This window comes from Balaenoptera physalus, assembly GCF_965194825.1.
Source record: "Balaenoptera physalus genome assembly, chromosome: 1".
NCBI lineage: Eukaryota > Metazoa > Chordata > Mammalia > Artiodactyla > Balaenopteridae > Balaenoptera > Balaenoptera physalus.
This window is the reverse complement of record NC_138882.1, coordinates 48,086,623-48,114,378: the sequence shown is the minus strand read 5'-3', so window position 1 is coordinate 48,114,378 and position 27,756 is coordinate 48,086,623. Positions and strand designations below refer to the sequence as shown.

The following is a 27,756-nucleotide window of genomic DNA, read 5'->3' as shown; positions in this document are numbered from 1 at the left end:
ACAGTTAAGGGAAAGAAAGGGTTTCTATTCACTGGAGGACAATAAATCGATATGTAAACTCTCCTGCATTTGCTATAATACTGAGCAAGTGTCATTTCTTTGAGAATTTGTGTGAACATCATTTATATTAAAGAGTGACTATTTAAAAAAAAAGATACGTATTAGAGGAAGAATTACCAGGTTAGCTGAAAGTTTGGCTCCAGGGGTTAGGGAAGGGCTGGGATAGCCATGTAGGTGGGAAAGGACCCAGGAAGGACCAAGATGAGAAGAATATGATTAGTCTACAGTCACACTGCACAGGGATAATAGGGTTTGGATGGCTGTTACCCTTACCATTTCCCAGCAGTGTTCATAGTTGTTTTCTTTCCATAATAGGAAAACAGAGACAGAAATTGGTGAGATAATTTCAGTTCACACGCAAATTATGAAGAAGTGTTGGCACAAGAATTACCAAGCCAGCAAACCTAATAAACCATATTTCCATGCAATCCCCCTTGTTAGGTGACAGTTCTTGTATATCAGTGCCTCTTACTGTCTGTGCTACCCAATTTGAAAATGTGCACAAGGCACAGAGACTAATATTTCCCAGAATCGTTTAGCACGGAGTGGGTGGTAGGGTGAAGTGGCTGAAGAAGAGAGGGGATGTTTATTCGGCAGCACAGAGCCCTCTGTACACAAAAACCAGGTGATTTCTCGGTGCACAAGGACATTCGTGAGTCACGCGGGCAGATCTCTTGGGAGCAGTGCTTGAAGAGTTGGAAATAAAAATAGTCCTTTTGGCTGCTGGTTTTCTCCTTTCGCCCCAGGAGGCCGCGGCTTTCCCTCTCTGCTCCTCCCTGCTCCTGGCTGCTCCCTGGCTCCCCTGGGTTTCAGAGGAGCTGGCACCGCGCACTCCCCTTTCTCACGTGACATCCTCTCCAACACAGCAAGCAGCTTTCTTGCCAAATCTCTAGGTCAGTGGCTCATCAGATGTCAGCTGCCCCGGCAGCTCCCAGTGCTCAGGGCCAGAGAGGAGAGAGGAAGGTGTCATGTGAGTGGTTCATCACCTGGTCCTGGAACTGAAGACCACACAGCTCTGCCACTCAGACTGAGTTGGCAGGTCCCTGAAAAAGGGGAGTGGCCAGACACCACAGGCCAGGACCCTGGCTTCCTGGCTTCCTCCCCACCCAGCCGCCCTACCCCATCTCCCCTACAGAAACTGGAGGGGCTGTGCTTTCTTTGGACATAATCTGAGGCTGAGATCAGCAAAATCTGGACCCTTAGAGAGCGTTTCAGAAAGAGCCTCTGTGGTGCTAATCTAAAGGTTAATGAGACTTTCTAGGAGGTCCTCTTCTCTGATTCACCATCTCTGCCTCTCTGCCACTCCCCCGATATTCTTGGGCAGTGGCCCTCTGTCCTCTGGTCCTTTCTCAGAAAGAAGGGGATCAGTGCAAAGCCCTAGGCAGACCCACAGTGAGCCAGCATGGCCACTGCTGACCTGAACAATCCTCTGTTTGCTTCCAGAGCTAGCAATCCTCCCAGATCTGGTCTAGGTGATTTGTCTCCAGGTGCCCTGCCTACTGGCCGTCCCAGTCCCAGCACTTAGTGCTGCTGGAATGATCTTCTGCAGTAGGAAAAGTCTGCCTCCTGCAAGGGAGATCTTATGGAAGGTCTGCCCAATTTATACTGACCCAAGGACCCCCAGGGACAGGAAGCTGGCTGCCATCTTGTAAAATGTGACCCTATTCTCCAACTCCACTCCATTCCTTCCAGGTGGGCTAGCAGGGCCAACAGGAATCTTTTCCCTGATGTTAGGATTAGAGGACAGAGAAAAACATGGAGACAGAGAGATTTGGTCCTTCTGTGAGGCCGTAGTTGGCCTTTTTGTGCTGTGAGTCTTGAGATGTAGAGGTAGCAAGTCAGCAGAAAGAATGAACAATGAATCAGTTACACAGAAAAAGGCAAAGAGGAGAGATAAAAATACTTAAAGGATTCCCCACAGCATTCCAGAATTGGGTTTCTTGTCTCCCTGAGGCCCACTCCTGCCCACAGGGGTTCATGATTATTCAAATAAAGTCCCTCTTCTTCCTAAAGTGATTTCTCTCTCCACCACCAACATAGACTAATAATGCTATTATATTTCTTTAATTCTAACATGCACCATCAATTTAAATAATGTTTGTGTGTCTGTCTCTGTATGTGTGTTGGGGGAGAAACACTACATTAAGAATAAAGACTGTTGGGCTTCCCTGGTGGTGCAGTGGTTGAGAATCTGCCTGCTGATGCAGGGGACACGGGTTCGAGCCCTGGTCTGGGAAGATCCCACATGCTGCGGAGCAACTAGGCCCGTGAGCCACAACTACTGAGCCTGCGCGTCTGGAGCCCGTGCTCCGCAACAAGAGAGGCCACGACAGTGAGAGGCCCGCGCACCGCGATGAAGAGTGGCCCCCGCTTGCCGCAACTAGAGAAAGCCCTCGCACAGAAACGAAGACCCAACACAGCCCAAAATAAATAAATAAATAAATAAATAATTAAAAATGAATATCTGCTTATAAAAAAAAAAAGAAAAGAAAAGAAAAGCATGCATCTTAACACTGAGGAAATAGGACACTTCAGTTACGCACTCTCTGATCCTGATTCTTAACTAGGTAAAATTGCCCATTTAAATCCAATTAAATTGTATATGTCTCCAAGTCATGAAGGAGTAGCTGGACTCTATCTGTTGTCGTTTACACGGGAGGAGGCCACTTGAGTTAGCCTTTAGCTGGTCAGGAATAGCCTCTGGCAGTTTCCTACAGACCCCGCCATGGGGATCATAGCCATGCTCATAACTGTGGGACTCATTATGGATCATAATGATAAGAGGACGTCCTGTGAAGAACATCATCCAAGCTCTTACTGTTGCTCTCAAGGAGGGACACAGTCAGAGCCACATTAAGTTGTCCGCCCTTCCCAAGGAGGCCACCCACCCACTGCCTTTTGGCTGAACGTGTTCGCTTTCCTGCCTGCTTCCATCTTCCTCTGGTAATCCCCACGACGAGGTCCAGGAGGAGGCAGGGATGGGTTGGCCCAAGCATCACTGAGCACTTTATGGAGGCTTTGCAAACAGCCAATCTTAGAGTGGTTTGGAAGGCATCTAATCCACTCTCTCCTCTGCAAGATGTGGAACTGGGGCTCAGAGAGCTTGAGAGAGCTGCATAGGGTCACTTGGCCAGATAGTGGCACAACACAGACTACACCCAGGTTCATTGACCTTCCATGCTGGGCTCTACTCTCTCTATCACCACTCCTCTTCCCCCCAAAGCAGGGAGGCTGGGCATCCAGCAGGGATACAAAGGGAGCCGTCATGAGATGCAGCCTGACAGGTGATTAAGAGCATGCAGCTGGAGCCAGAGTGCCCAGGTTCAAATCCCAGCTCCACGACTCCCCAGCTGCGTGGGCTCAGGCCAGCTACCTAACAGCTCTATGCCTCCGTCACCACATCTGTAAAATGGAGATAAAAACAGTGTATATTGCCTAGGATTATTGCAGCATTATTTTAGCTATTGAGAGTAAAGCATTTTGAACACTGCACACAGTATACTCTTATGTTTGCTAAATAAAATTGAGCAGCCCCTGATGCCCCAGGGTCTGAGGAGGAGTCTGGGGGGTAGAGCCACCCTGGGGCATCACGTGGACAGAGTCCCTTAGCCCCAGGCTGCGGGGCTGTGTTACAAACGCAGCCAGGTGCAGACCCGAGGAAAGGAGGGTAGGACGGACGCTGAGGCTTGGGTGACCTCAACGCAATGCCCATCACCTTCCCCACCCATACTCCCTCCTGGAAACCTGCATGTCCTTTCCAAGGGCCTTAGCTAGTGGTGCCCCGTGACAGCACTGTTGGTGGCAGCGGGGCCACATGCTGAACGGCCAGTTACCTCCAGCTCCCAAAGCTGCGCCTGGTGGAGGAGAGGGTTTCAGAGGCTCCCGCTCGGTGAGACCTTCCAGAAGTCTGGGTCAACCTGGCACCAGCCCTAAAAGTGCGGAGTGGGGTCACAAAAAGGAACTCCTAAATAAAGGAGCATTTCTTATTAACTTAAAAACACATGGGGTTTTGTGGGTTTTTTTTTTTTTTTTGCCAAATTGCATCTTTAAGGGTTAATTCAAACAGGAACAGAGAGGTGAATTCCATTCCAATTGGCAGTTCCTCCCCCTCTAAGGTCCTCTCAGAGGCTAGTATAAAACATGCAGAGAAAGGTTTTCACCTCCTTCAGGGCTCAGAGCTCCCAATTCCCAGCAACACGACCCTAACATCTCAGTCAGATCTTCACTCAACCTCTCAGAAATGTGGAAAGAACCTTCTCTGCTTCCTTCCTATGCTCAGCCCCCCACCTTTCTTCCCTCCCTCCCCCCTGCCTCACTTCCCCAGGTTTATTCAAGGTCCAGGCTTGATGTTCAGGCAGAGCCACAGCCTGAGACCCTGAACCCCTCGCAGCACTTCCAGCAGAAGGACAGAGGCAGGTGAAACTGTGGAGGTGGAGAGGGGGCAGCGGCGCCCTGAGCACTGGCTCGGGAGAGAGGGCCTCCAGCAGTCACAGCTGCTGTCATAAAACGTGCAGCGAAACCAGGGGAGGGGGCTGCCGGGGGCTGCGGAGGCCTGTTTTCCAGCTCGCAGCTGGGGACTTGAGCAGAAGGAGGGCTGACGGGGAAGCTTGAAAGGAAGAGAAGGAGGCTGGAGGGTGAGGAGCTGGCAGGGGACCCTGCTGGATAGACCAGGTGAAAGGAGAGGAGATACCGAGGGGCTGAGTGGCAGAGGGGAGCAGAGGCAGGCTGGCCCTGGGGCGGGCCAAGGGAATCCGGGAGCCTGGAAGGTAAATAACTTTTCTCTTCTAATGAAAAGCCACCAGGCTTCCTTTTTTTTTTTTAATAAATTTATTTTATTTTATTTATTTATCTTTGGCTGCGTTGGGTCTTCGTTGCGGTGCGCAGGCTTCTCATTGCGGTGGCCTCTCTTGTTGCGGAGCACGGGTTCTAGGTGCGCGGGCTCAGTAGTTGTGGCACGTGGGTTCAGTAGCTGTGGCTCGCGGGCTCTAGAGCGCAGGCTCAGTAGTTGTGGCACACGGGCTTAGTTGCTCTACGGCATGTGGGATCTTCCCGAACCAGGGCTAGAACCTGTGTCTCCTGCACTGGCAGGCGGATTCTTAACCCCTGCACCAACAGGGAAGCCCCACCAGGCTTCCTTTTTGAACTGCCTTCCTTTCTGGAAGGCTCTGTGCTCTCTCTGTGGGGCCCTCCTCCTGCAGCCTCAGGCCTGAGTCCTTCAGAGAGAGAGACACACACTGCTGGTAATTCAGGGCCCCTTCCCCAGGGAACACAATCTGCCCCCCACTCTCCCAGGCAACCCTCTTGCCAGCAGCATGCCCTGCTCTGCATCCCCTTGTAACCCTCCAAACTGAACCTGTATCCTCAGATAAGAGCTCTGCCCAAGCAACACACGTGCTTCCCAGGTCCAGCTTTCTGTTAGAGAACTGTTAATTTTAGTGCAAACAAAGGGCTAGTGGGCCTTTTCTAGAATTTGTATGCAGGACCCAGATTCATAAAGTTAAGCCTACTCCTTTCTCTGCTTTCTGATCTCACCAACATGGGATTTTTTTTTTTTTTCCCCAGACGACTTTATCTTATCTGACTGCCTTTTGGGGATATGATAATGCAGGATACACTGCAGAGTTAAATTATGAGGGAGGATGTGGTATTAATCACTGAGAATACTCAGTTTTAAAAGCACAGAATGCTGAATAAATTAAAGCACTCAGTCATGTAGACCAGACCAAAGGGAGAGGAAACTGAGGGCAACTACAGTGGAGACAAGACTTAAAATGAGGTTTGGGATCTGTATGAGCACATGGATAGAAGCGAGATGCAAGCAGACACCGTCACCATCCAGCCCTGCACAGGAGTGGGGAAAAGAGATTCTAAAGTGTCAAAGGGACTGCCTTTGAGTCTGAGCAACAGCATGCTAGCTAAGCCCACAAGGACCACCCCAGAAGCACTTTTAAATTATTCTGGACCAGAAGGAAATTCCACGGAATTTCTCTGGGGATGCAAACTCACCATGGAAAATTCCCAGCCTCACCCAGGTCTGGGCACCCTCACTCTCCCCACTGGTTTCTGGACCTTGAAAGCCTCTGCACATTTTTCCTCGTTTTGTTGGCAGCAGTGACAGCCATAAGCCTGTTGGGAACCACAAGGTAGTGGCAGACTTGGGGGTAATGATCAAGAGAAGTTGCCACTCGGCCTATGGCTGGGCCGGGCTGTGGTATCAGTGTCACCAGGCAATGCTGCCGGTTCTGGCACAGAGCCGGGATGTACCTGGCTCCCACTGTGGAAACCCCAGAGAGAAGGACTCCACCCAGCTGTCCAAATTCCTTTTGGGGGAAGGAACGAAACCGAGGCGGAGGCCATCACCCAGAGAACCCTCCAGGGGATACTTGGAGTTGGTAAAAGTAAGTCCTGGATACCCCAGCATTCAGAGGTGTTACTGAACATTTCTAGATAGACTCGAAGACGAGAGAAAACTCAAACTGGAGGTTGGTTGAGAAGGTCACCTTACTGTGGAGGCAGAACAACAGCCCCCCAAAGATGCTTACATCCTAATTCCCAGAACCTGTGTATATATCACTTTATATGGCAAAAAGGACTTTGCAGATGTGATTAAGTTAAGGATATTGAGATGGGGTGATTCTCCTGGATTATTCAGGTAGACCCAATGTAACATACGGGTCCTTATAAGAAGGAGGCAAGAGGGTCAAAGTCAGAAAGAGAGACGAGACAAGGAAAGCAGAGGTCGGAGTCCTGCGAGGCCCCGAGCCAAGGAATGCGATGGTCTCTAGGAGATGGAATGGGCAAGGAGACAGATTCCTGCACAAGCTCTAGAATGGAGCCCATCAGACCCATTTTAGACTTCTGGCCTACCAGAACTGTAAGGTAATACGTTTACAGTATATTGATTTAAGCCACTAAATTTGCAGTAATTTATTACAGCAGTGATAGGAAACTAATACTCTTATAAGCTACTTGATTTCCCCACGACCCAAACCATTTCTGGGTAGGCCTGAAACATGGTGCCCCCCTTGGCTTTCTCCTCAGATAACCTGCGCCTGGTGCTTCCCTCTCCTGACTTAGTAATGCTGCCATTAATGCTCTCATTTCCAGCTATGAATTTATTCTCCACAGCTATCTCAGGGACCCACCGGTACAGTCTAACTGTTCCCAGTAAGGAAGCTGGATGGAGAAACACGAGTCCAGAGGCTCTGAGGTATATGCGTGATGCCATTTCCTCACTGACTGAAGGGGACACTGGAAAGGGTCCCTCCGGCAGAAAAGCTGATCAAAGGTTTCTCCATTGGCCCTCCTGGCCACACCCAAAGAAATGTATTGCATGAGTGTGTCATGCAGACTGTGGTTGGCCGTCATACACTGCCGTCTCCAGGGATGTACATGGCCCAGGGCCTCCCCTAGAGGTTTGCTGGAAGGATACAGGTTACATGTCCCCAACCCACCTATCCCTAACCCCCACCAGCTGTCACCTGGGCAATCTAGTTAGACAAATATCAAAGGAGACCTTCCTTGGCCTTCTACACAGCCTCTTCCAGGGAAAGGTGTTTGTCTTTATTCCTCACTGAACAAGCACAAGCCCATTTTGAGATTCTCTGAGCCCTAGCTGGTCAAGACACTCTCTTCTTCTCCAACTTTCACACCACGGGCAGCAGCTCTAGGCCTTAGGGCCCCACCAACATTTAATGTCAATCCTGTTACATTTCAGCACACTCTGTGCTTTTCATGAAAGCCACATTCAACTGAATTTATTTCACCCAAGAGTCTGTTTGTGCCTTCTTGAACAGGTACCGCAGTGGGCAGCTGAGGAGAGCACAAGAACACCCCACCCAGTCTTTCTGGCCCCAACTCAGATGCCCACGGACAGCTGAGCACTGGTGTTTGGGAGGCTCCAGTGTGCCCTAGGGAGGCGGCTCTGGGCCCACTTCCTGTCTGCTCTGGTCAGTGGGTCAGGAATAGGTCACTTGTTATTGTCTTAAGTGGAGAGAACTGAGGAACTAGAGCACAGTTTGGGATTAGGTTATCACATGTCTCCCAACTCCTCATCATGTTAATTAATAATGATTACCAAATATAACCTCCCAGGCACTTTATGGATGCCTTCTCATTCAAGTCACTCAACTACTCCATTATTCTAATTTTGCTGGGCTTCTGTGAAAAGTCACCAACAACCACAACCAAAATGACAACTCCCAACGCAGCAGGTTTCTTCCTCCTTATTAGATCCTGTCTCTGTTAACGGCAGCACCATCCACTCAGATGCCCCCAATAGAAATGTCTGGTAGAAACCACATGGTCTCATCCTACTTTACACCTCTCTGCTTAATCCATCTCCAGGTCCTGGAAAACCGACATCTCTGGCTGTGGATGCAGGTGGGAAGGAGACAGCCCTTCACTGGTGAGTGTAAAATATGAATGAGCCAGCAACCGGCCATCACCTCCACCCCCCACTGTGGTGAGGTGGTTGAGTGTAAAGGGCTCCTTTTCTGATCTATGGCTGCTTTTGTTGCAACTGAGCTTAAAGATGTTTCTGCTCAGGTCATCTCCAGTTACAACTTGGCTTTGTCTCCTTGGGATGAACATTTCTCCCATCTATATGATGCCTTCCTGAAGCTTAGGGAAAAATATGACTTCCCAGAAGGGACAACGCATCTGTTCCTCTGGATGCCTTCCCTGTGTCCCAGGGTGGAGTGGATCAAGCCTTTCTCTGCACTCCCATGTTAATTTGTGCATAGCTCTTTTTGCAGTCATTGCTAAGCACTGTCATTTATTTCACTGCATTATTCTCTACATATGGTTCTTCAACTAGATTGTAGGCTCTCAGAAGTCAGGTCAGGACCAGGTTTATCTTCTAATCCCCCGCCTAACTAGTGCCTGGCACATTATAGATGTGTGCTCATCAATGTTTGTTGGATAAATAACCTCTGAATATAAGGGGCTGGCCTGTTCTTTGTGCACAGGATGTTCTCAGGAGATGAAGAGGTTTACAAGGAGAGTAGGAGGCAGAGACCTTCACGGCAAGAGTGTCTGAACACTATGAAACTCGTTTCTGGGAAGAACTAAAGCCCGGTCAGAAATTACTTGCTGAATTTATGTGATATCCTCTAATACCAACTTTATTCCCTGGCGACAGACTTTCATGGCTTCCTAAATCAGCACAGAGAACTTCAGTTTGTTGGTTTTTAACCAGCACATGCACTATTGTGTTACTAGAGTAGCACCATGATCAAATGTAGGCCTAACAGACTAGATTAGGAATCAAGCTAGGGGGACCAGATTCAATATGACAGCTATAAACATTATAAGTCGCTGTCCCCTCCACTTTTCTTTTAATCCTTACACCAGACTTCTGTTACACAGGGCTGACTGAATACATGAATTTATTGCCCCTCTCTTGAAACCCCACTAAAATGACATTAAAGGAATTAAAAGGTAAAAATGTCAAGGACAAAGAAAATGGGAGGGGAGACGAAAGATGCCTACCCATTTTTGGAAGGTGCAAAATAAACGTATGAGTGGTAATTGACGTGGCAGAGTGGAGAAAGCCAAAACTTAAATGCCTGGAGCTAATTTGCACCATTGAACCTAAGAATGACTCAGGATTTGAGGTACCATTACCTTAGAAAGCATGGAGCTGGATAGAGAATGGGTAAAAATTGGCATAATGGGCTGTTAGACCTACACACCCCCTGGCCTCCTCCGTGTAGCAGGTCTGTTGCCCCTCTCTGACCTTGGCAGGAAATGGGAATATTATTCTCTGGAGCAAATGATCCTAAAAGGTTCTAGACTCTGAGAAACGAGACAAAGTGAAGGGCAGAAGGAAAGTGCTTTCTGGAACACAAGGGGATTAAGTGAAAGTCTCCATGCTGAAGAGTGAGAGCCACAGCTCCCTTTCTCATGAGTCTCCCAGAACACATGCAGACTAGTTCATGTTCCTCAGGAAGATTGGGGACTCCTCTTTAGGGAAATGAAGGGCTCAAGAGAAGCATGGATTGATATTGATGGAACCACCCTTGCACGTCCCTAAAATCCACTAGTCAACAGGCTCCATCTATGACTCAACAAGGCCCAGCTTATGAATGAGCAGTCAAGGATCACCAGTCATTTGAGAAAGCATCCAATATAAAGGTGGAAAATCAAAATAAACAAATGGGGGGGAGGGGAGGAACTCAGAAAAACTGGAAATGCAGAAAATAGAAAAAAATTAAAGATATTATAATATCCTCAGAGAGATATAAGATCTTGCTTTCATGAAATGAGAAGAAAACTCTATAACAAAGAAACAATTATTCATTCATTCATTAGATATTTACTGTGCCTATTTGTGCATGGCACTATTCTAGGTGCTAGAAACACAGAAATAGTACTAATATGGAAAACATTTAAACATTCCTGCCCTCATGGAGCTTTCATTTCAGTGAGAGAGACAGACAAAAAACAAAAAAAATAAGTAAAATATAGTATGCCAGATTATGATAGATGCTATGGAAGAAAAAAAATAGCAGGGAAGGGAGTTAGGGAGAGCTAGCAGAAAGGGATTATATAAATGTAACCATGATGATCAGGGACTACCTCAAGGAGACAGTGACATTTGAACAAAGAAATGAAGGAGGCTAGGTAGCAAATATGAGAACAAGGAAAGACTCTTGCCAATCAAAAATATTACAGCCAAAATTTAAAATTCTAAGAAAAGTTGGAAGATTAGGTTGAAGAAATCACATAAAATAACGCACAAAGACAAACAACAATAGGAGAGGGAAAAAAAGGTAGAAGGTAAAAGATGAATCCAAGAGGTTCAATCTGACTAAAAGGTTTCCCAGAGACCCACACATATATGGTGTACTAATTCTCAACAAAAGCAAAGGAATGGGAAAAGGAACATCTTTTCAACAACAGAAATTGGTGCTGAAACTACAGAGAAATGAATAGAAAAAAAAAAAAAAAAAAAGAACTTCAACTCCTATCCAAATATTCCTGAAAAGTTAATTTGACATGGAACTTGGCATATTTATCTAAATATACAAGCTTAAAACCATAAAGCTTCAAGAAGAAAACATAAGATAATAAACTTGTGATTTTGCAATAGGTGAAGATTTCTTAGGACAGAAAAAATACTAACTATAAAAGAAAAAATGATAAATTGAACTTCAAGAGAATTTAAAACTTCTGCTCATCAAAGGATACTTGTAAGAAAATGAACAGGTAAGTGACCAACTGGAGAAAATATTTGCAATATATGTAACTAAGGACTTCTATCTAGAATATAGAAAGAACTCCTACAACTCAATAATAAAAAGATAAACCAATGAAAGGAAAATATGTGAAAACTTGAATACATATTGAATACATATTTTTAAACCTTTTTTATTTTGAAAATAATTATAGATTCATAGGAAGTTGCAAGGAGAGTACAGAAAGGTCCCATGTACTCTTCACTGAGTTTCCCCCATTGGTTACATTTTACATCACTTTATACCAATTTGAAGACCTACAATTAAAAAAAGACTGACAATGCCAAATATTGGTGGTGATATGGCAAAACTGAAACCTTCGTACATTGCTGGTGGGATTGTAAAATGGCAACCACTTTGGAAAACGATTTGATATTTCTTTACAAAGTTAAACAGATACTTATCACATGACACAGTAATTCTATTCCTAAGTGCTTACCAAAGAGAAGCAAAAACATATGTCCACAAAAATACTTCTACAAGAATGTTTATAGCAGGTGTGTTCACAATAGCCCCAAACCAGAAACTGCCCAAATGTTCATTAACAGATCATATAAACAAATTACGGTAGATTCGTATAATGGAATACTACTCAGCGGTAAAAAGGGATAAACTGTGCTACTCGTAAGAACACAGAGAAATCTCAATAACATTATGTTGAGCAAAGAAAGCCAAACACAAAGCAATATATACAATGTAATTCCATTTATGTGAAGTTCAAGAATGCAAAACTAATCTCTGATGACAGAAATCAGAACGATAGCTGTGTATGGGGGATAAGGATTGCCTGGAAGGGGGCATGAGGAAACTTTCTGGGGAGATGGAAATGGTCTGTATCTTGATTGGGGAGTTGGTTACACAGGTATCCAAAATTTATCAAAATTTTGATAAATTTATCAAAATTCATTGCATTGTACACTTACTTGTCACTCTGTATAAACTTTACCTCAGTTTTCAAAAATGAAAAGAATGCGGGAAAAAAGATTTCCACAGTGAGAGAGAGAATGCGCTAATGGAGGGAAGGAAATAAGGGGAAAAACACAAATTAATTTTTTTAACTTTTAAATCCTCACATCACTTTTTGATGTATTATTTAGTGTTATTATTGCAATATAGATTTTATAAATAAAACCCTGAGACATAAAGAGGTTAAGTAATTTACTAAAAAAAATAAGGACCTGGATCTAGGTTTTCTTACTACCAATAAACTTAACCACCTCCTCTCTGCGACAAAAAATGACCATATGTTTGAAAAGCATCTATAATTGAGAGCTGCCATCAGTTTGTGGGCTATTATAATTATCCCTTCAAGAGTAATGGACCAAGGATTCAGCTGAAGCATCTCTCTCTTGGCAACAATCATTTCCTGCTCCATTTTAAAATTCTTAATCACTTAGATACCTTGAGCCATCAATACTCTCTATCCACTTGCACTATTACTGCCATTCTCCAAAGATCTAAATGTCTCGTGGATGATTCTAGAAGATGTCACAAACCACGCTTCTCTACGGAGAGAGCGGCTGTGCTGTGCTCAGAGGTTTAATGCCCAAGGAATGGGGCTGCTGGCGTTGTGCACACTGGTGGGGCTGTTTCTTTATTTGGTCTCAAAATCTAAGGAATAAACTGGTAGTTCCTTATTATTGATTTCATCTAGGTCCCCTCCCTGAAGAAAGTGTATACATTGCTATATTTAAAATAGATAGCCAAAAAGGACCTACTGTATAGCACAGGGAACTCTGCTCAATATTCTGTAACAACCTAAATTGGAAAAGAATTTGAAAAAGAATAGATACATGTGTATGTATAACTGAATCACTTTGCTGTACACCTGAAACTAACACAACATTGTTAATCAACTATACTCCAATATAAAATAAAAATTAAAGAAAAGAAAGTGTATCCTGTGAACTATAGAAATGGAAATGTTACAGAATACAGACAGAAGAGTGGGAATAGATCTGAAAGATCATAACCCTGATACAAGTATCAGAACTCTGAGTTCTTCAGATTAATAAGGATTCATCAGAAAATTGAGAGCCAGAAGGTCCTCAGAGATCATTTATTACAAACGCCCTCACTTTACACATGAAAAAAAAGGAGGTTCATTTTGTGTGCGTGTGAAGGGGGGGCAGAGAGAGAGAAAGAGAGGGAGGGAGGGAGGTGACAGTGTGGAAATAGCATTGAAATTTCAATTAAGAAATCTTGGTTTTCACTTATTAGAAGTACAATCTTGCACCAAGTGCTTAACCAAACCTCAGGTTCTCTTCTGTAAAATGAAAATAAGAGAATCTGTCCTGATTACTCACGTGATCTTATGAGAATCAAATAAAACAAGGTCTGAGAAGCTGTTCTGTCAACCCTGTATTAATGCTTGTTAGTACTATTACCCAAGTTAGCAAATGGAACAGCTAAAACTAGAAGTCAGGTCTCCTGAGTGCACTCCATCAGTCTGAAGACTGCCCCTCGACCCCTCAGCTGACCTCAGGAAGAGCTCTATTATTTACCTCGTGGCTTAGGGTGGAGCATCTGGCTTCAGAGGGTTGCGGAGGAGGAATGTCGGTTGACCACTAGTGAGACAGTGGGGGCTTGGGAAAGAGCAAGAAGCAACTAGAAACTGTTCCATGTCAGAAGATTTGGCCAGGCAACCTTTTGAAGACTGCCCCGCCCTGTCTCAGGAGAACTGGGGTGGAATGGGGTGGGGAGGGCAGGACTGGGAAGACAGAAGGAAATGTCTGCGGGGATCAGGACCAAGTGCCTCTAGTTCACTGTTCATTGAGTTTGAAGGGTCCTGCCAGTTGCCCCTTCTCCCCCAGCCCCTCCACTAGGGCTCCCCTGAGGACTGAGGTCCCATTACGGGCAGGCACAACAGCTCCGGTTCCTGAGATCACAGCTGCAAATCCTCAGGGGTTGATGTCCAGAGTAAGTGCTCGCAGAGCACTGCTTAATCCCTTTCAGCATTTTTGGAAAGAGTTTAACAGCTCCACTGTGGGAGGACGCCCAGCTCAGAGGAATCCTGGATTCAAATCCTGAGAACGTCATTCACAAGCTGAAGGTCCCTGGGCAAGAGATTCACCTTCTCTGAGCTCCAGTTTCCTCCTGCTTAAAGTTGGGATAATAATAATACCTTCTTTACAGAGGTGTTGTGAGGAAGGTAATGATAATGGTTAATATTAACTGAACACTACTATGTGCTGTGCACTGTTCTAACACTTGCCATGGATTATCTCAGTTGTCACACAATGTATTTTTTTCTTTTTTTCTTTTTTCTTTTATATTGGAGTATAGTTGATTCACAACGTTGTGTTTTTAGTTTCAGGTGTCAGGTGTCCAGCAAAGTGATTCAGTTATACATATACATGTGTCTATTCTTTTTCAAATTCTTTTCCCATTTAGGTTATTACAGAGTATTGAGCAGAGTTCCCTGTGCTATACAGTAGGTCCTTGTTGGTTATCTATTTCAAATGCAGCAGTCACATAATGTATTTTTGGTAACTGCTCTGGCACCTGGGAGGTACCCTGTACACCAGTAAAATGAAGCTCATTTTGAGGGAGCATCTTCATCTCTGCCTTCTAGGTGGGCCAGTGAGAGGCTGGGAAGGGGGTGTGTCTGTCTTAGGGAGGGGTTGGAAGCATTCATTAATGCCTGAACACACAGGCATGTCCTGGGAGGTAAGGCCATTACTACCTTTAAAAACCAGGACCCTGTAAACACAAACACATGAAAGAGGAGTGGCCCTTTGAACATCAAGAGAGCCAGCTGGGCTGATTAGAATGATTACAGTTAGTGGAGAGTCTGATTCTGTCACCTTCCTTAGGGTCCACTGCCAACCAGCCTTGCAAGGGGCCTCAGCCCAGAGAATACACTGGCTTCTCCCTTCCTGGGTGCTGCTTCCCTACAGGGAGTGCTGAATAGCAAACAGCTGTGCTAGCAAACGCAGCCTCTCACAGGGCTTCCACTGGAGGCACATCCTCAAGTGTGCACAGCTGATTGGTACCCAGGAGGTGAAGGGGCTGGTGCCAATGGCCGTTTGGATCCTGACACTGTTTCCTCTGGTTAGCTGCTTCTCGTGAACAGCCGGACTGGGAAGTCTTTCCAAATACCTGCTTGACTTAGGTGTGAACATCCTTCCCTGGATGCTAGGAGGTATTTATCCTCCCAGGCCTGCCAGGCTGGGCTGAGGAAGCATAACCCAAGGATGACCTGCCAGAGTGCTGGTTTAATCCAGCAAGTGCCATAATGGTCAGGGAGGAAAATGATCATGACCCAGAAGCCCCACCTAACAACATGAATTTATACTAAGGGCGGGTAGGGGTTATTAAAGTAATATCTTTACCTGGGGTGGGCTGTAGTTCACAAAGGCTCCACATACGTTATTACATTAGATCCTGATGACAAGCTGTGAGCTAAAGCAAGACATGTCCTTATTTCACCGACAGGGAAGCTGAGGTTCTGACAGGCTAAGGGACTTGCCCAAGGTCATATAGTTAATGGGCAGCTGCTTTATGAATAAGAAATGACTGGATTAAGGTAGGCTTTCTCAGCCTCAGCACTTTTGACATGTTGGATCAGATAATTCTTTGTTGTAGGGACTGTCCTATGCATTGTAAGATGTCTAGCAGCATCCCTGGCCTCTATCACTAGATGCCAGTAGTTCCCCTACCCCAGCTGTGACAACCAAAAAAGTCATATGTGGGAATTCCCTGGCGGTCCAGTGGTTAGGATTCCGCACTTCCACTGCAGGGGGCACGGGTTCAATCCCTGGTGGGGGACCTAAGATCCCTCATGCCTACGTTGCCGCCAAAAAAAAAAAAAGCCAAATGTTCCCTGGGAAGGAGAATTGCCCCAGGCTGAGAACCACTGGGTCAGGGTAGTAGTAAATGAATGCAGCTGAGGGCCCAATCTCAGTACTTCATCTGAGTCTGCAGCCCCAATTGTGAGTGACCCAGGATCTGGTGAGGGCTAGCTTCTAACCGTGACCCTGACATCAAAATAGATCTCATAGTTAGGAAGGAATTTTCTCCTCCATGCCAACCCTAATGAAAATGAAATGGATCTAATTTCCCTTACAATTCTTCTACTACCTACCATTAATAAAATGAAACCTCACTTTCATCTGGCCCTCCTATTTCTGAAGGAATCCAGCAGGGCTGGAGATGGAATTCCTTTAGTCCACTCAGACTTCCCTTTGAGAGAAGGAGAAAACATAAATAAGCTCTGGAAACACTTTCACACAATACAGAATAAAATATTTAAAATATTTAGAGCCCTCACTAAGTACCAGGTGCTGTACTTGGCATTTCATATGCTATCTCATTTAAACCCTGTTTTCTAGATGTGGAAACTGAAGCTGAGAAAGGCAAAGCATCTTTCCCAGGACCACAGAGCTAGCAATGATGAAACTCAGGTTTGAGCATAGGCCTGACTCAGGCAGGGCTTCCTCCCCATCCTAGGGCCACTGGAAATCCTCCGGCTCTTCCACGTCTGTTCTCGATTGGTTCAGAACCCCAGGGTGGATAAGGAATGTGAGAGTTGTCATCGAATCTCATCTTCCCTCCCAAGGCCCATCTCCTGATCTGACATGTTGGAAATCTCCCCCTAGATAGCCTTTGGTCAATTAAAATTACCCTGCCATGGACTTCCCCGGTGGCACAGTGGTGAAGAATCCACCTGCCAATGCAGGGGACACAGGTTCGAGCCCTGGTCCGGGAAGATCCCACATGCCGCGGAGCAACTAAGCCCGTGCGCCACAACTACTGAAGCCCGCGCGGCTAGAGCCCGTGCTCCGCAACAAGAGAAGCCACCGCAACGAGAAACCTGCGCACCGCAACGAAGAGTAGCCCCCCCTCACCGCAACTAGAGAAAGCCCGTGAATAGCAATGAAGACCTGAAGCAGCCAAAAATAATTAATAAATTAAAAATAAATAATTAAATAAAATTACTCTGCCAATACACCACCTCATCCTCTCTTCCCTCCTGCCCCTCGCTCTCCTCCTGGATGACTTGTTTCTATCAATAAAATCAACCACCTTAGCAAGTCATTAAGCCCTCGAAATCATCTTTGACTCTTCCCATCCACTCCCTTCTCCCCCCAATCCAATCATTCGTCATCTCTCACACCTGTCCCAATTCCCAGTTCCAGTTCTACCTCTAGGTTTGGTTCTCTTTGCCTCTCACCTGGATTTTTCTTTTTTTTTGGCCGCCCTGTCCAGCTTGTGGGATCTTAGTTCTCCGACCAGGGGTTGAACCTGCACCCTCGGCAGCGAGAGCGCCAAGTCCTAACCACTGGACCGCAACGGAATTCCCTCACCTGGACTATTAATGGCTCCTCTCTGTGTTCCCCTCCAGGCTTTTAACCTCCAATCCCATCGCACCCCCTGCCACCAGACTAGACATCAGCAGCCAACTCTGATCTTCATCTTTAGTGGCTCCCAAGGTCAACACAGTTGAGTCCAAATTCCAGACGTACCTTGACTTGCCCCACCTCTACTCTTCCAGCCTCTGTCCCACTATTCCCCAGCCAAACATCTTGTCACCCCCAGGGATCTACAACCTCTGTGTTTCTGCTTACTGCCCACTGTCTGGAACAGCTCTGCAACCCACTCTCACCCCAATTATAGTCATTTCTTGCCCCCTTTCTTCCTGTGACAAAGCAAAAAGCCAAACATATAGAAACTCTCTGTACCCTTCAAGACCAAGCTCAGGTGTCACCTCCTCTATGAAGACTTCCTTGATCTTTCCGGTTAGAAGTGACATTTCCTTCCTACAAACTACTCTAGCCTGTCCTTTGTATCTTCTCTTCTGGCATTTTATCACTTTCTCTGTGAGCGTCTTATCCTTACTGTACAGCAAAAACTCCTGATTCATAATCTGTAAAATGGGGATGATAATAATGGAACCTCTCTCATGGAACTGTTGAGAGGATTAAATTAGATGAAATAAATTATTATATGGAAAATGCTTGGGAAATTTAATACACAGTAGAAGTTCTAAAAATGTTTGCTGTTATTATTATCTTTATGTCTTTGAAGCACTTAGCACTGTACTATGGACATAGAAATCATTTAAAAAAATTTTTGAACATATGAATGACTGCAATAGCACTGTTCTTTGGAGATGCAACATAGCTGATCAGCATACAGCCAGGGCTCCAATTACATCCCAGATTTGAATGGAAACGATTTTTTCTTGAGTGCTGCCATTCTCCTTGTGGGGGATGGACCGCAAACCACCCTGGTCTTCTCAACCAGATGACTTGAACCTTTTTTTTTCCATGCCAGTGGCCTGAGAGACAGCACCCTCCTCAAAGGCGTAGCTCACTTCACCAGCAGCTCAGGCTGGGAGGAGTAAGCGGGGACATGTACACTGAAAATCACCTCCAAGGGAATTCCTGATACGCCTCCCTCCACTTCCCATTTTGAAAAGTGTGTCCTCACCTGCCTTTCTTGAAAAATAGGACTTGTACATAAAATGCCCTGTTCCTTAATTTTCCCATCATGGTGATACATTTTCTCCCTTTCTATTCAGCCCGGGGTTTCATTAAAACAGTGGCAACCCAGCAAAGACATCTTTTAGAGGTTTTTTTCCAATCCTTTGAAATAATAAGCAACATGGCTTGTTTGGCCCTAATTTGCGTGTGTGAGCGTGTGTGAGCGTGCGTGATTATGTAAGTGCACGCACAGGCGGTAGTGGGAATGGAAATGATTTATTCTGGTGATGCTGAGTGAGTTAGTGTTAAACCATTCCTGCCTTCCCTCAACAACAGGGTCCATCCATTGTGCTCCCCTGTGCACGAGGAGCTGCATCCAGCACAGAAAATATTAGAGTCACAAAGATATTTATGTTCTTTGCCCCTAAGACCTTTGTACCAATGTGAATATAATGGAAAAAACAAAAGAAGGAGATGGGAGGGGGGGGATGTCAGAGAAAATGTAAATGTTTTTGCGTAATACACCAGACCAGCCTTGCAGTCCAGACAGTTTGGAGATTCGCTGGAACAAAGGGTCTTGCACGGCACATGCAAGATAAGGGGCGTTTCAGCAGGGTTCTTTTGCTTTCACAAAACAAAAACCAAAAACCCTCTCCTTCATAGCTCCTGCTTCAAGATATAAGGAAGATATTATGTTCTCTGATGTCTTGGGTTTTGGTGAGATCTGATGCTTGACTTACTGAATTCACTATTTGAGTCCGGATCCTTCCATCAGCCAATGAGCATAACTTTTCCTTGAAATGACAGCCTCAGCAGAGGATCAGGAAGCGAATCCTTGGAAGTCATTGGAGTTTCTCCTCATGTCATGCTTAGGAGAGCCTATGACACAGGTCAGGTCCTTGCCAGGAGAAAGGAACACTGATGTGAACACAGCGAGGACTCGTGCTGCCCGGGGTATGTCTGTTGCAAAGACCAAGGCAGGCAGTGACAGCATCACCCTGCCAAGTGGCTCCTGATCGATGGGACCTGGCTCATCTGCTTCTTTTTTTTTTTTTTTTTTTAATTTATTTATTATATTTATGGCTGTGTTGCGTCTTCGTTTCTGTGCGAGGGCTTTCTCCAGTTGCGGCAAGTGGGGGCCACTCTTCATCGCGGTGTGCGGGCCTCTCATTATCGCGGCCTCTCTTGTTGCGGAGCACAGGCTCCAGACGCGCAGGCTCAGTAGTTGTGGCTCACGGGCCCAGTTGCTCCGTGGCATGTGGGATCTTCCCAGACCAGGGCTCGAACCCGTGTCCCCTGCATTGGCAGGCAGATTCTCAACCACTGCGCCACCAGGGAAGCCCTCATCTGCTTCTTGACCTACACTCTCCTGGTTGCTGGTTTCTGGTGTTCAGAAATAGCCCACATGAAACCTGTCATACGGATTATATTTCCCCCAAAGGACAGAGCTCTGCTGGTTTGCGATCCTGAATCATCAACTTAATAACACCATCCTGCATGGCAGAATTGAAAGCAGGCTTGGAAATGTTTGCTGCCAAGTTTAGGTGCCTCTGCTCCTCCAGGCAGCCTGGGAGGAGCCTGCGGGAATGGTCCAGAGTCACAGCCAACATTTCAAACTCTTTGCCTGCTCACAGAAGGACCAGCCATCCTTAAATGGTCATGTAGACCGAGAAGGGGCAAGACAACTCTCAGGCAGCTCCGATGCTGAAGGCAAGGGAAGAGGAAAATGGAAAGACTTTAAAAGCAGTCTCTTTCCAGCCCCCGCTGAGAATTTTAAATGCCTTCTACCCTGACATCCTTGAAGACCGCATTTTATTGTCTGTTTAACTTACCCAGCAAGCTTCGGGGCAGGCGAGAGCTGTATGGTTGTATGTTTGTATCTAGCACTGAGGGTGCTGTTGACACTCAGAGCAGCAGAAAAGAATAATATGGCTAAAATCCCCTGCAGCAGCAGGTGGCCTGGGCTCAGAATGTAAAAGCCAAAGGAGAAATTTCCTATCTGGATGGTGTGAAGAGGGCATGAGATTTCCAAAGCTGCAAATGCAAATGTTGGGGAAGGAAAGGAACGCCAAGTACATACTGGGACTTCTCTGGTGGCGCAGTGGTTAAGAATACGCCTGCCAATGCAGGGGACACGGGTTCAAGCCCTGGTCTGGGAAGATCCCACATGCCGAGGAGCAACTAAGCCCCTGAGCCACAACTACTGGGCCTGCGCCCTGGAGCCCGTGAGCCACAACTACTGAAGCCCGCGAGCCACAGCTACTGAAGCCCGTGTGCCTAGAGCCCGAGCTCTGCAACAAGAGAAACCACTGCAATGAGAAGACCGCGCACTGCAACGAAGAGTAGCCCCCGCTCGCCACAACTAGAGAAAGCCAGTGCGCAGCAACGAAGACCCAACACAGCCAAAAATAAATAAATTTAGTAAAAAAAAAATACACACTGAATTCCTGCTGAAAATCGTCTTGACCTTGCTGATTGGGAGCCTGGCAGGGAGAACTGGGAGGCTCACCCCTCTAGGGAGGAAGGCACAGAAACCATCCCAATGCTGACCTTGCTAGAAGAGGCATGGCTCAATCCAAAATAGGAGGCCCCCTTGCTGGGACTGGCAGAGTGTAGTTGGAGGCTCCTGAGCACAGCTCGTTTCCAGACTTGCCTTGTGACCCCGTCCCACCAGGCCACAATCTCACAAATTCATGTATTCATTCGCCCTTCATTTATTGAATTCCTACTGTGCACCAGGCATTGTGCAAATACCGAGCGCATGAGGGTATATGGAATACACACAACTCCCACATGGAGTTTACTTTCTGAGGAGGACAACTACAGAGGATGGTAAGCGCTATGAATAAATAAATGGAAGAACAAGGTATTTGGGGTCCTCCTTCTTTTCCCCTCCCTCACACACCAAGCAAGAGGCATGACCTAGAGTGTCCAAGAAGACAAGGGGGTCCCCGTTCTCACCTACCAACTGAGACCAGGGAACTATCCTGGCCAGCCTTGGTCAGTTTGGGAGGGAAAACTGAAATAAATCCATTCAAAGATACCCTGTAGGTTGGAGGTCTTGATGATAAAGGGAAGAAGGAAAAAGGAAGAAAGACAGAAGGAAAGAAAGGGAGCCTCTTTTTATTACTGCAATTTTATAACTCAAAGTATGTTAAGTTATCTTTAGTAAGAAATATGCATGTTTGACTTTCAAAGCCCAATGCTAATGTGTCAAAATACACTTTTGTTATAGGCTTGATCACAATTCAGCTCCTGGAATACTTGAGTGAATGATTTAAAATCTAGATAAGACCCTTGGGAGTGCAATAGAGGGAATTCTTGATGGACACATTAGAGGGAGCTGCTACAGGAAATAAAAGGAGAAATGATAATTTCCATTGATCGCATGTCTACCACATGCCACACAGTACATGTAATTTCATTTAATCTTCACCAATAGTATGTATTATTTTCTCTTTCTTACAGCAGAGTGAACTAAGGCTCAGGGAAATTAAATATCTTACTTAAGATCACAAAGCTATTAAGTGGTACAGCTGGGATTTGAACCATAAGTTAGATCATTCAAGATGAATCCGTAGGGAAAACTCCCCACTTCCAGAATTGTGTCAGCAAAAATGGCAATGAAATCTCACCACAGAATCTTGTTGAGGGTCGGGGAGGGGGGTGTCCTTGGGAGCCATGTCCCATCATTATTATCAGCCGACCTATCATCACTCAAAATTTCCATTCTTCTCTTTAGAACAGTGCCTCATACTCCATATCAGTGCTCCAGCACCTGCGCCCCACTTTCTTAGGGTCTTGCTCTTTGCTCAGCCACTTATGTCTTCATTTGTCACTGATTTCGTTTAAAATGATTTGCATTATAATAGGAACTTTTGGAGACAATGCTATAACCAAAGCCCTGTGGGATTTTCAGACACTCTGACAGCCTCATGGGGCTCCAGCAGCAGGCTATTCCCTCCATGACAGGCCCAATCTTGCCCTTACAATGCTTCATATGGGCCACAGGGTTCAGCTCTTTTCATCAAAATAGCAAATACTTAGAACCCTGCATGGACAGAAGTAGTTCTAGGTGATTGAACAAGCTCCAGAGATGCTCAAGATACAGACTGCCAAGTCTGTGAAAGTCTGAACCCTCCTTCCCTGCAGAATTTTGGAAACGGCCAGCTACCCATTCCAGATCTCACTTCTTCTCTTATATCCCCAGCAGCATCTAGGGAAAAACCTCACCCACAGGGCAGGTGCTAGACACACAAGAGCATTGATAATATCTTCTGGTTGGTTTATTCCTTTCAGCCTAGGGTCTTGGTTAAAAGGACTGAGTCCCCAGAAGGTGATGACCTCCCCACTGTTGGCAGCATTCAAGCCAAGGTGGGCTGGGAATATAGCATTGGGAACTTGTGTTCTAAAGTATTGGATTGGAAGAGCTGCTGGTCCTTCTACAATTCTGGAGGAGGCTCTAGTGGGCTCCCTGTAAAAGTATAGAAATTGGGTACCCTTGGAAAGGGACACTATTAACAGTCAACCCATCCTAAGAGAACATCAATAAATCAGGAGACAAGGTGGCCAGGGTATGACTTGAGTGGACATAATAGCAAATGATATTAGGATCAAGACAGGTGAAATTCAGTGAAATGTAATGTGTTACCAACAGGGATATGGTCTGAGTGGACCTCATATAAGCCCAAAGCAGCAGAACTTATCAGTACTTACTCTCCCAGGGCTGTCCTGGGAAGAGAACAGCCAGCTCAAGGGCAAGTGAACATTCTGCTATAACCCAGTAAATGTCTGTTGTTGGGCAGAGATAGTTCATCAGGGGTTTCTTTCTCAGATAAAACATCCTTTGAGGTCACCCACTTCCCTTTGCTCTGAAGCTCTGATTGCTAAGCAAGCTTCTGATTACTAATTCTATCTTCCAGATACTCTGATACTGGATAAGAGATGTGAGAATTCTGGTCACTGAAATAGAATATCCCCACTGTAAAATGCATATATGGACATTTGAGTTTATACGTCATTTTATTTCAAACTTGGTTATTGTGAGCCAGTCTAGGAGACCTGGGCCTACAAGCTAATGGCTGGTCCCAGGACTACAGTGACCACACCAAGGTCCTGCATTACGGGAGGGTCTTACCTGAATGAAATCTTAAAGTCTTAGGCAGTCCCCTGCTCATCCCTCTCTGACTGACGCACTTTCCAGCTCTAATGTTCAGTGATTTAAGAGTTCTCTGAGTATCCTGGGATGGAGCTTCAGGGTGCCTGTGTGGCCTGGGCACATGATCTGACCAGATGAGCAAGGAGGGCATGAAGAGGGGGCTGAGGGAGGAGGCCCTGACCATCTTTTTCTGAACATATTCTCCTAAACAGACAGGAGAAGTTCTCAGACATCTTTTGGAAATAGTCATCAGGATCTTTACCATTCATCCTTTTTGGTATTTTGCAAAATCAGAACAGTTGGACGATTTTGCAATGCCCTGACAAAGAGTTTTAAGCTAGTAGAAAATCTCACTCCATTGGTACCTTAAAGTCCATTATTCTCTGTGAATAGTGCAGTGGACAACGGGAAAAGACATATTATGAGATGGTGCTTCTAGGGCTTCAATCCTAAGACCACATCACCATGTGGAAAATCATCTGAAACTCTATCAAATGCCTGGGAACCATGTTGTCACAGATATTTCCAATCTGAGACAATGAAAATGAAGAAATACAACAAGTTTTCAAAGCAGCAGTTGACTCACCCTGTATTGCTGGGTTGCTGGTCTCAAAAAAGAGGTGGTATTACCATTGCCATGGGAACCTCCACTTTCACTAATTGGTATTCAAACCTCCAGCTGGGAACATCCTCTTCCTGTCCCTAACTGCAGACCTACTTCTACTTGCTTGAGTGAGCGGCCCCGGTGAGATACCTGGGAGCCAGCATGCCCCAAATCCCCACTCTGGAATTTGCTTCATTCCCTCCGTGGCAGAGAGCAAGACATATTACTCCGTGGTTCAGTGTTGCCACAGTGAGATTAGGATAAAAGTATTAAGCTTTCTCTGATGAATGTTTTAAGAGTTTACTAGATAAAGCTTGAAAGGATAGAGCATCTGGATGTGTGGACAATTATTTCTTCCCACCATGTTTGTCAAATTAGGAACCCAAGCCCACAGGTCTTGATCCAACTTGCCACAGCCTTGCCCTCATCTTCAAATAGCCTACTGCCCCAGCAAATAGCTTAACTGGCCTAAAGAAGTGATGGATGGGTAGAGACTGGCTTGAAGACAAAGATGTGAGAGGAAAAGGGAGGAGGGAGGATGAGGGATAAGGTTAAATACTGTCCATGGATGTGGACACAAAATTTGCATCCCTTTCTCAGGAAGATCATCAGAACTGTCCTACTGCTAGTCCATCTCACTTACCTGTAGTCATCCTTAATGCTTTCCTTTTCTCCTCTCTCTCCCACCTCTAATCCATCACTAAATTCTATCAATTTTACCTGCGAACAATATCCCAGATTAACCTACTCCTCTTTACACAGTGGCAAGAAGCTCAATTTTAAAAGCATAAATCAGAACATGTCATTTTTCTGTTCTACAAAGGCTTCCTACCGTACTTAGCATTTAACCCACAACCTTTCTGCTCGTCCACCAGACGCTGGTGATCTATCTGGCCCTGGCCCCTTTGGTTTTGCCTCAACGGCTCTCCCGCCACCCCCCGTGCTCCAGCCATGCTGGCCTCCTTGCTCCCCATCACCATGCTCCTCATGGCCCCCACATCTTCCCCCCGCTCTTTCCTTCCTGTTCACCTTCAGACTTCAGTTAAATGCCATTTTCTCAAAAAGGACTTCTGAGACTCTTCCAATCTGAGTTAGGACCCTCTGACTCTCCCAGAACTCCCGATATTTTTCCTCCAGAGAACTTAGCACACTTTGTCATTATATGATGTTAGTGATTCTCCAAGTGTAGTTTCTAGACCAACAGCATCAACGTCACCTGGAAACTCTCTAGGAAATGCAAATGATCGGGCCCCACTCCAGACCCACTGAATCAGAAACTGAGAGTGGGCCTCGAACCTGTGTTTTACCAAACCCTTTGAGGGATTCTACTGCACACTAAGGCTGAGGACCAGGACTCTATTGTCATTCCTGTGGCAAGTTGATTGACACCTGTCTTCCCCACTTGAATGAAAACTCCATGAGCTCAGTGCCTGGCACACAAAAGGCGCTTAATACAATTTGGGTGAGTGAATGAATTCATAAATGTGCTTTACATGCGTTGGTTGGGAGGGCTGCCAAGGAGGCCAAAATCAGAAATGTAGCCCTGGCCTGGGCTTTGGCAGCTTGCTCTTTCACAGACTTTAATGGCTAACTCACCAGCCAGGCCCCAGCTCAGATCCTGCTCACAGCGTGTTTCTGGGCCTATAGAGATTATGATATTGTTCTAACCCATGCAGCCCCTGCTGTAGAGACAACACATCTGCTGTCCTTCTCTCAGTCTCAGATACTTGAGGAAATGTTTTGGACAACCAGAGTTGTACCATTAATATCTCTACCTTTTAAGCAGTGCTTCCTGCTTAAAAGCCAGATCCAATGAAGAATTGCTTCCAGAGAGGCAGAATATCTATTACTATGCACATGGGAATAGTCAACTCAGAAGAGCTGGCAGGTACTGAGTACTCACTATGTGTCTACTCAGACACATAGTGTCTGAGTGCATCTACACTATCAAGAGATGCACAATTCCATATGATCCTCCAAACGATGCCATGAAGTGGGCTATTACTCCATTCTACAGATTTTATAATGAGCCTTAACAAGACTAAATAACTTGTTTTACATCACTCCTTTAGTAGTGGTGAAGCCAGGACTTTAACCTAGTTCTGTCCAAACACTCCTCATTCTTTTTTTTTTATTTATTTTTTATTTTTTTAATTTTTATTCACACACACACACTGTATTTTATTTTTACAAGAGATAATAGATTGACACCAAGCATTGTAAATGGATGACCACAACAAAAGCAACAATGATTGCAATTACCAAACATGAAACACACTCATACTATGTCATAATATTGACATTCAGTCCAGTAATCCTCCACTGTAACAGCTCCTTTACTTTGCAGTGAAAATTGATTTGTATATTTGTTGCCTCTGAATCCTTGTGGGATTTTTTTTTTTTAATTCAAACAGAAAGTCACAAAAATTATAATCATCCTCATCAGTTCACTCAGTCCCATGTAATTAATTTTTTTTTTCATCTTGATCTTTTGTTAGCACTTTTATGAGTTCATCAGTTTTTCATTAGAGTTCTGAAAATGCTTATTCATTCAGTTCAGCAGTACCGTTACCAGAAACCTGTACTTGTCAGAGTCTTTTCCTTGAATTCCTTGAAGATGAAACCCTTTTATAGGAACATATTTGCAAAAGCATCAGAGCACACCCAGAACTGTCTGTAAATGACAAAAGACTTAAAAATGACCACAGTTAAAGATTTGATGAAAGTTCATAATAGTGTAATTGACAAGGAAATTTAGTTATTTCTGAGATATACATTTTAAAGTAATAACTAGAATTATGACTTATAACATTATACCAGAACATATAAGATTTTTAGAAATTTCACGTAATGTCTGAAACATTTATATTAACATATTTCCATACAAATAACCCAATGAAAGTTTAGTATTAGTTGTTCCGTTTGTTTGTTTTTTTACACTGCAGGTTCTTATTAGTCATCAATTTTATACACATCAGTCAAACACTCCTCATTCTTAACCCATTATGCTATACTATTCTGCATAAGTCAGAGAGAGACACAGACTCTTAGAGCCACTTCTGGTGAACAGCCAGCATGTTGGGCGCAACTCATTGGCTCCAAAGTCTTTCCAATAGCAATACTAGGCAGTGCCCCAGGGTGCCAGGGCACCACCGAGCCAGGTGTGTAGTTAGCATGTACCTGCTAAATTACAGAGTACAGAAGTGTAGCATCATCACCGTGGGTATTTGTCTCAGATCTCAAATCTTTTGTTTAAACTTGTGCTCA

At 45.3% G+C, this 27,756-nt stretch overlaps 1 protein-coding gene and 1 long non-coding RNA gene across 5 annotated transcripts in view; both read right to left on the bottom strand.

Moving 5' to 3' along the window:
• The window catches only part of NMNAT2 (nicotinamide nucleotide adenylyltransferase 2), a 210,666-nt gene that overhangs the window by 83,587 nt on the left and 99,323 nt on the right, over positions 1-27,756 (bottom strand). The gene's annotated exons all lie outside the window — the stretch shown is intronic.
• LOC309666466 overlaps positions 19,773-27,756 on the bottom strand; it is a 62,143-nt gene continuing 54,159 nt past the window's right edge. Inside the window, exon 4 of the long non-coding RNA XR_014267118.1 lies at positions 19,773-27,163. This is a non-coding gene — a long non-coding RNA (uncharacterized lncRNA). The remainder of the gene's footprint in view (positions 27,164-27,756) is intronic.